This window comes from Egretta garzetta, unplaced genomic scaffold, assembly GCF_000687185.1.
Source record: "Egretta garzetta isolate BGI_Z169 unplaced genomic scaffold, ASM68718v1 scaffold329, whole genome shotgun sequence".
NCBI classification, from domain to species: domain Eukaryota; kingdom Metazoa; phylum Chordata; class Aves; order Pelecaniformes; family Ardeidae; genus Egretta; species Egretta garzetta.
The window spans coordinates 5,399,210-5,407,892 of NW_009269999.1; the positions used below are offsets into that span (position 1 = coordinate 5,399,210).

Here is an 8,683-nt window from a genome sequence, read left to right on the forward strand (position 1 = left end):
TTCCTGCTGCTGACCAGCTCTTACACATCCTATGTGTAGTGACAGCTCATCACATCCTACTCAGAAATGAGACCTGACCCCACCACCTTCATTTCCTTATAAATGCCACTGCACAGCAGCATGGAAAACATGCCCACAGACTGTTTCTTTCTGGATTCCTTCTCTAGCTTTACTCAGCCATCAATACCTTGTTCTACACGATTATACATAGCTCTCCAAAACATAACAGCCAGCCATTCTTTGAAGCAACAGTTTTAAGGCCCAGAGCTAGAGACTCATGAGTCTTCCCAGAGAACAGGGTTTAAAAGAGACAGGAAATACACAGTGTCATCCAGATCAGAGGTAACGACAATAACCAGCTAGGTTCAAAAAGCTGTTTTTTTAAAATGGGGCTTGCACGGAAGTTGCAAGGGGGGCTGGGGGGGGGAAGACTTAAGAGAAGCCTCTCTCTTCAGTCACTGTGAGCTTCCATGGGGGCACCACATTACAGAGCAAAAGAAAACTCTACCTTGAATCCTACATTCCTCTTTTATGACCATCAGTCCCACACGTGTTACAGCCCTGCTTCAGGGAACCCAAGTCTGACTCACGGCAGATCTGACATGTCATCCCAATGCTATCTCCAAACTGAAGCAAGAGGTCAGAACTTAGGAAAAAAAAAAACAAACCACAAAACCCAGCAAGAACGAATACACAAAATAACATCCTGATAGTGGAGATGTCAGGGAAAAGGGTTAAACCTAGTCGTAAGCAATAAGAGAATCAACGAAATTATGCCTAGCAATAAGCACTGCAGGCCTTTTTTTCTGCATGTAAAAAGTGATAATGATAAATAATCACACAGCATACTGTTTACCTGATTGTTTCCTTAAAAATAATTTCATCTCCACTAAACTATGCAGTAAGAGAATAACATTTCATGCCCCATGCCTATTCTAGCCAACTGTCTTCATCAGCTAGCATCGTGAAAGGGAAATCTGCTCAGCTCCCCAGGTTGTCTCAGCCCATCTCTTCAACATCAGTATCCCAAACTGCTGTTGACGCCTCCGAGCAGCCACATGGCCCAATGCACTGTCAGCACTGAACTGTTACTAAAACAGATAAAAGCAGTAAGAAGCAACTGCAATATTTTGCCAGGAAGACGAGATGATAAAGGATGTGTAAAGCTCTAGGGTGTATCACAGCAAAGCCAGAAAGAGAGCTTAAAAGCCCTCAACTCCTAGCCCTTGTCCAGACCACCTTCTCTTTCAAATTGGTCTTCTCCATCCTCTAGCAGCTATGAAATAAAAGAACATGAAGAACAGGGGCTAAAGAGGCAAGAACAGAATAAAGGGGGGTGTGGGTGTGTGGGGGGGCTGTTCACAGTGCAATTGTTTGTTCATTTTTCTGATTCTCTCCTTTCCTCCCACCCCAAAAGTACTTTCATCAGCACGCTGCATATCACCATAACTGAAACAAGATTGTTTCTGGGAAACAACCTTTTTATAATGTATCTATATAGCACTTAGTATCCAAGCAGCATCCCACCTAAGAGTATCAATCAAAACAAACGCTACCGCTCACAGGCAAAAAGAGAAATACAGTACTGAATTGCAAAACAGGCAGGAAACTCATTAAGATTCCCTTAAGGGCAGTAGGGGAAAAGTACCAATTCTCATTCATAGAAATATCATCCTTAGATGTAGCGCAGAGGTCAGAAATAAATTACAGTACTACAGAAATACCCATATAAAGAACACATTGGAGGGATACTGGAACGGAGATTTAAATTGCTTCAAAGTAAGCCTGACTGTTAAGTCTATTCCCCACTCGTCCATTACCGGCGATATATTTTGGCAGGTTTTGCCAACACTGCTCTTAGAAGAACGGGAGAAGAAAGGCAGGGGATCCCCCCCTGCAGCAGGTGTACGTACCCAAACCTAGATTGGCCAGAAGACTGCAGTAAAGCAAGAAGAAAGATCAGAAGAGCTGCCAAGAAACACCATGAAGACTGGCATAGGGGTGCAGGTCAGAATAAAGGACTATTAAGAGCTCTGTTGCAAAGTAAATTTGCCCTGCTTTTGACTTTACTATTCTGGATCCTGGCCCATATGGCCTATTTCTGCTTTGGGGGTTATTGCAACTAAACACTCACAAGGTATAGTAACAGCAAAATAAGGAGGAGGGAATTTTTTTGTCTTTTATAAACCCACAGGGTGGAAGCTAGGAGGGAAGGGTTAAAGGTCTGAAAATGAGAGAAAGAGGATCCGTGTGACAGGAAGGGAGCATGTGAGAGGGCGTGTGACAGGCTGTGTAGCAGAATGTGTGTGTAGATCTCATTCCCTCCGAGGCTCTTGGCCAAATGTGGAGCTGAACTTTCTGCAGACTTTGTCCTGCCAAGTCATGTTCCCTTCTCACACTGCCTGACATCACCACAAATACTCAGCTGGAAAACAGTCCAGAGCCGGACAGAGTCCACCGCTCAAACACCAGCCAGTGAAATGGCTGCACTCACGGCACACCCACCAGATGGGAAACCAGAGCCACCGACTCTTCTTGCAGGTTATCTCCAAGCCCAGGAGCCCCCACCCTCATCCACCTAGAAAGAGCCCTAACAAGGCACAAAGAGATTGGAGGTGCTAACAGACAAATGCTTTTCTACTGCCCAAATCACATAGCCCAGAACAGATTGAAAGTCTGCACAAAGGCTCTAATCGAAAAAAGCAAAAGAATGCAACCATCAGACTGTCAGGGTTTTTCATCACAAGCAGCGTGCTGCGAGGAGCCCACTCCACTCCCAACTACAGTACAACCCTGCCATGAGGAGAAGGAAGCCATCACACACAACCCACGGATGAACCAGGAGCCCGTGCTTCTGCATGACTGACGCTCCGGCAGGGTCTGCATCAAGCAAGCAAGCAAACATTACACTGCCAGAGAGCTCTTATCACCTGACTTCTCAGAAACAATTGCAAACTCAAGATCAGTGCTGGAAAACGCGAGCACGCGTATGAGTGTGTGGGAACGGGCAATGGGGCTAAGCCAAGACGTGACCAGGTTTCTTTTTTTGACCCTTGTATCAAGGGAGAAGGGTGTGGATGGCCCACCAACTCTGGGGCACTGCTAAAGGCACCACCCAGAGCAAGTATTGGGGAGTAGCAGTTGGAGATGATACTGAAACAAGGGAGGACAAAGTCTGCAGTCTCATCTTGTTTTTTCTTCAGCCTTCACCTCCAGCCTGCTGCTTGATAGAAAATGCCCTCAAAGTACAGGTGATAGGGAGAAAATTCATGTTTTCTTCAAGACAACAGTTTCTCCACTCCTGTTCCAGGAAAACAAGCAGCAACGTGGGAGCTTTCTGGAGACCACGGGAAAATTTTTCTTCGGTCCCATATAGCCCAGAAGGTTAAGTCCCCTCTTCTCAGACACACCTAGATAACAGAAGCTACATTATATGATCCATGCTTATCAGCATTTTACATTTTAAAACACTCCTCGCAACACAAGTTTCCTCTTCCTTTGCTAAGGAAGGGAGTCTGACACCTTCCTTAAAGGTCTCTAGCAGTGCAACCTTGCCTGTCCGCACGCTATATGGACCTTAAATCATATCCCTAGGGCTTCCTGCCCAGGCCTGCAGATGCCCGAGAATCTGTCCCCCTCACCAGTTGTAAACACAGAAGCTATTTTTTGAACTTCTTCCTGGCCCTTTCACAGGAACCAGAATATTATTCCTCTCCTACAGGCAATGGCCAAGGGTGGGAAGCACTCAATCAGAAGACCGGAATCACAACGTTGGTATCTGAAGGCAAGGTGACAGCTCTTCCTTCTCTCAGAGCACACAGCTGGATGAGCTGCCCTGCCTCGGCAGCAGTACCCATGCAAGCCGAAGCACGCTGGTGAGGAGGGCTGACCACAGGACTCTGTGTGTGCATGCATGTCAAGGCAGACACCATCAGAGCAAGTCTCAAAGGCTGTTCCAGTGCAACTTCAACCATTTGCACGTGGGTTTCTGCTGGTGGGTGAGCCACTACACACGCATATCTGACAGCCTGACTGTCTAAAACCCTTTGGGAAAATGCACTGGCATAGCATGTGGAATCCTTTGGGGGCTGGCACATTTCTGCATGTATGTCCCTGGCAACCAAGATACACTATGGAGCTGTTGCAGAAGGCTACCTCTCTGCCCTCATTTCATAAGTGCCCTAGATGGACTATTTAAATTCCAAACATTTTCCTTTAACTGGATTTTACACACTTTTTTCAAGATTATACTGATCAAATTTATTTTCCAAGTTAATGACAATTTATGATAAAGCCATTTAAACAAACAAATTCGTCATTTGGACAAACGCATACGCACCCTATCCAAGCAATGCATGGTTGCTGGCGAATGCTTAAAAGAGGTTAATTCCCGAACTCTAGAAAGTCACTAAGTCCACAGAACCAGAATCCACTGAAGTACCAAGCAAATCTTTCTTAAAAGGACAGAAAGACTAGTTTCTTCAATTCACTTATTAAATTAGTTCAGTTCACTCAAAGTTGGGGGAGGCAGCATAAAATGGCTGGGGAGCTGTTTCTCTTTTCCAGTCTCTGAATAAAAACAAGATGCGGGAGGATGAGTTATGCTCATTCTCAGATCTGGAAGGACACAGTGACCAAAACCAACCAGTTCATTTTGCTAAGTACAGATAACACTACTCTGTTAAAATAAGTCAGTTTTAATAGTGCACACTCCAGCAAGCATATTTTTTCTTATGTATCCAGTGTGTGATTATAGTCTAATTATTAAAAAAATTGCATATTTAATCTGACCTTTTTATTCAAATGCAGTTTTGAAGAAGTCATGAGGAAAGAAATTACTCACCTAGCAAACACAAATGACCATTTTCTAATGTAAACATGTACTGTCATATAATAGCATCAAGGGTGTATATAGATACACTGTATCATCCTGTTTAGCAAGAAGTAGTAATAGATTAGCCTACCCAATTCAAATAAACCTGCCTTTTAAGAAAGTATCAAACACAAAACAAAGCTTAAATGAATTCAATTAAATCACCAGCTGTAATCATGATTTAAATCAGTATGTGGGAAGCCTTATTTAACCATGTTAACCCATTAACCTTGTTTGTTTCAGAGTTGTGCTAGGACCAGCAGGCCAAGACTGCTCCTCTCCCTGGAGGGAGAAAGGATACAACTTCCATGCCCAGTTCATTTCAATAAATTTTACAAGTATACTTGCCAATATAAATATTACTTTTTAAACCTTAAAACAAACTAGAAAGCCTTACATGCCAGGAGACACCTACTCTCTTGTCAGTCATCTGCTTTAGCAATCAGTCTGATCCTCACCTAACATCCTTTATTTACATCGCAGAGCAGTTTCTATGCGTACACAATACAACCTGACTCTACAGCATGGTTTTTAAATTGCTTCAATCCTCACATCCCACGAGATAGTTCTCCTACTTAGTTTTGGTCTGTTCAAAACAAGAATTAGATTTCTCATTCTCTAGCATTGTTCTTTTCATTTCTTCATCAGCTTCTCACTAAATAAACATTTATCTTTTCCCCTCCCTTAAACACACTGGACGGTCTGTAGTGCCCTGCTCTCCTCTGCGCACTACCCTCATTAGCCTTTCCCTTCCCCAGGTAAGATACTTAAAAGCTTGACAGTGTATACTTCAAAGCGATTTATGAAATTATACTGAAATTGAGTATATCACCTTAACATTTTCTTTTTGACACTCAATAAAGCAAGTAATTTTGCTTTATAGGAACTCTGGGTTTGAGATCTCCAGATCTAAAAGTGCAAGCTACACTGGCTCCAGGGGTGTCCCGTTTTTAGTGAGGACACAAGAAAGGAATTTGTGCTCCAAAAATGGAAAAAAGGTATTCTGTCCTGAGCAGGAAGTCACTGAACAAAAACCACACAGGAGTGCTAAAGTAACCCATCATACCACTTTTGATAGAGAAATTTTTAAGATCAGCCAGAACACGGAGAGCCTCACCTAATTTAACAATATCATACACATCTCTCAAAGCCAAACTCCCTATGGTACAGCTTCTAGCTGCAGTAATCGCAACAAAACTGCTAAGTCAAATGCTGTACTTGTATATTAGCAGATCTAGTGTATATGATCTAGTGACCAAGTCCAACCTGTTTGCAGCCTAAATGCAGGCATGCACCTGTCAGCAGGCAGCATTCCCCCAAATTCCCTCCTAAGATGAAGTTCCTTCGCACTGAGAGAGTTTCCACAGCCAAGAGAATGTGATTCTGCCTTCCTAAATCATTCAGTTGTGAGGAAAACAAGGCAATACATCCTACTGCAGACCAGAAGAAAAATTTCCCCCACTGAAACCAAAATAGCTTTGTATAGAGCCCTAGAACGATTTCGGGTTGGAAGAGACCTTTAAGGTCATCTAGTTCCAACCCCCCCTGCCATGGGCAAAGATACCTGCAACAGCTTTCACCTCGGTTCTGAAACTGATTTTTCTCCAAGATTGTCAGGTCTGTGAATCTTATGATTTGGGGAGGGCAGGGGAGAGTGACATACAATCTGCTAAGCCTTCCTATTCAAAATGCAAAGACCCACACATCTGCAACAATGAGACTTTCACAGCAGCTGCTTCCAGAGCAGAAAGCAGGATCACCCTTCATCACATTCAAGACAAAGCACATTATATTCTATACTCTTCCTTGGGCAGATGGGAACACAAGTTCTGAAAAACAGCAACAGTTAAAGACCTTAAACTCAAAATTTGGAAAACTGTCAATCTTGATAGCCATACAATCACAGACCAGATATAATTACAAGACATGACTTTGAGGGTCTGAGACCATCACCACTGGATCAAACATCTAACAGCAGCAAGAAATTCACCCTTCCATTTATCATAGAATGAATGCGCCGAGTTGTGAGGACTAATCCTAGAGAAAGCACCTTTCTTGGAAAAAAAAAAAAAAAAGTCATAGCAATCAAACGCACTTTAACACAGTGGGAACACGACTCTTCCTGCAGGTGTGAGATCAGGAGAAGGCAGAAAACTCACGCTCTGTACTTGTACAGCTGCATGCCTGTTCTCCTGCACACCCTCCGCCTGCCTCCTCACTGCACAGCCAGCTGGTAAAGGAAACATGCTGACAAGGCACAGAGAGCTGCGGCAGCAGCAACTGGAAACAACTGAAAACAGTAACCCAAGGCACACGGCCAGGACACACTAATTCTGCAATAAGGTTTCCCGTTTCTTATTTTTTTAGATTAGGCAACTTATATTCATAGTGCCTGCTACGGTACTTCTCCTTGCATCCCTTCACAACACAAATAGCTGCAGGTTTCCTCTGTCAGCTACAGAACTCCCAAGCAGCTCTGCAACAACCCATGTTCTGTCCTACTGAAGGCTGGTTTGGGTTTATTCCCCCCACCGTTTTTGGTTTTGCTTTTTTTTTTTTTTTTTGGGGGGGGGGGTGCTATTAATTATTTTCACCCCTGCTTTTTTCCTGCAAAACCTGGCCTTCCCATATGAAGAAGCATGCATGGGCGCATGCACGTATGAGAAAGAAGTATCACTGAACTCAGCACTAGATTTCAAAATGGGGTTATGCCAGGAAGCCACACGGTCAGCCTGCCCTCGCAAGTCTTACAGCAGCAGTAATCTTCTAGCGAATGTGTTGCAGGTGTAATAGCAGCGGAAGCGCGGCAAGGCCAAACTCCATCTGGTCCTGGCATGATGAGTACCGCGTCCAATGCCCTTTTTCCACAGCCCAAAGGAAATAAGGGCTGAGCTCAGCCAACGCTCGGCTGAAATTTTTCAAACTGTGTTTGCCTCCCTAACTAGAAGATAAGGCTTTTTTTCTGTTTCTACCTCGGCAGGGGGGGGTACGTCTTGATTAAGACTCACTCACTCCACAAACCAAGCCCACCACTCACTAACGGAAGTAAAAAACAGCTTTTCCTTTTTCTTCTGTCTGTCCTCAGGTACAGCCTTCTCCCTGACACCTGGGGAACAGGAGACACTCCACGTACCTTGGAACGAGCAGCAGAACCGAGAGGACTCTTCCCTACAGACAAACATAACCTGCAGTCATAGCCAAGCCAGAAACTGGCTGCACGCAGTGATCCAAACGGTTAGTCAGAAACGTGACTCAGTGTTGGAGACTCCCTCAAAAAAGCCTTGCAGTGAAGGGCCCAGCTGTGCCTTTAGGAAAAAGAAAAAGGGGGGAGGAAATTTCAGGAGATAAAGTATTTTTACTGGTGATCCAAGGTTTGCTTCCGGCCCATAACGAAATACCCGTCTTGACAGATCTGTGGACCTTAGCACAACGAGTTGCAGTGAAATGGCACAATTAAGAGTCATCACCAATGTAAGCAAAGTTACCTTTTAACAGCACCATGCAAACCGACGGCTGTGCGGACAAGTGTGTGTCCTAGAAAGCTTGTGATCTGGGTTGACAGGATACAACAGGTGAACGAGAAGGAGAAACGCAGAGCTGAGCGGAGGAGACAAGGGAAGAGGAAAGCAAACAAGTTACCACAGAGCAAGTAAACATCTGCATGCTGACAGCATCTCTGGAGAGGGCAAACAGCAATTGGGGCTCTTCGGATGCACGGTAACAGCCACGAGTAACAGACATCCCCTCCCTAAGCGCCTGCTCTAGCTTGCTAGCTCCATCCGCCTGCTGCTGCCGCCCGTTCCCGGCCCC

The 8,683-nt window shown here is 44.5% G+C and overlaps 1 protein-coding gene across 3 annotated transcripts in view; it reads right to left on the reverse strand.

Moving 5' to 3' along the window:
* NR1H3 (nuclear receptor subfamily 1 group H member 3) overlaps nt 1-8,677 on the reverse strand; it is a 28,651-nt gene extending 19,974 nt beyond the window's left edge. For all 3 annotated transcript variants that reach the window (XM_035902955.1, XM_035902956.1, XM_035902959.1), the window contains exons 1-2: nt 8,359-8,677; nt 8,007-8,178 (exon numbers count right to left, since the gene is read on the reverse strand). The gene's annotated coding sequence lies outside the window, so the exon portion shown is untranslated. The remainder of the gene's footprint in view (nt 1-8,006; nt 8,179-8,358) is intronic.
* Nucleotides 8,678-8,683: the final 6 nt, after the last annotated feature.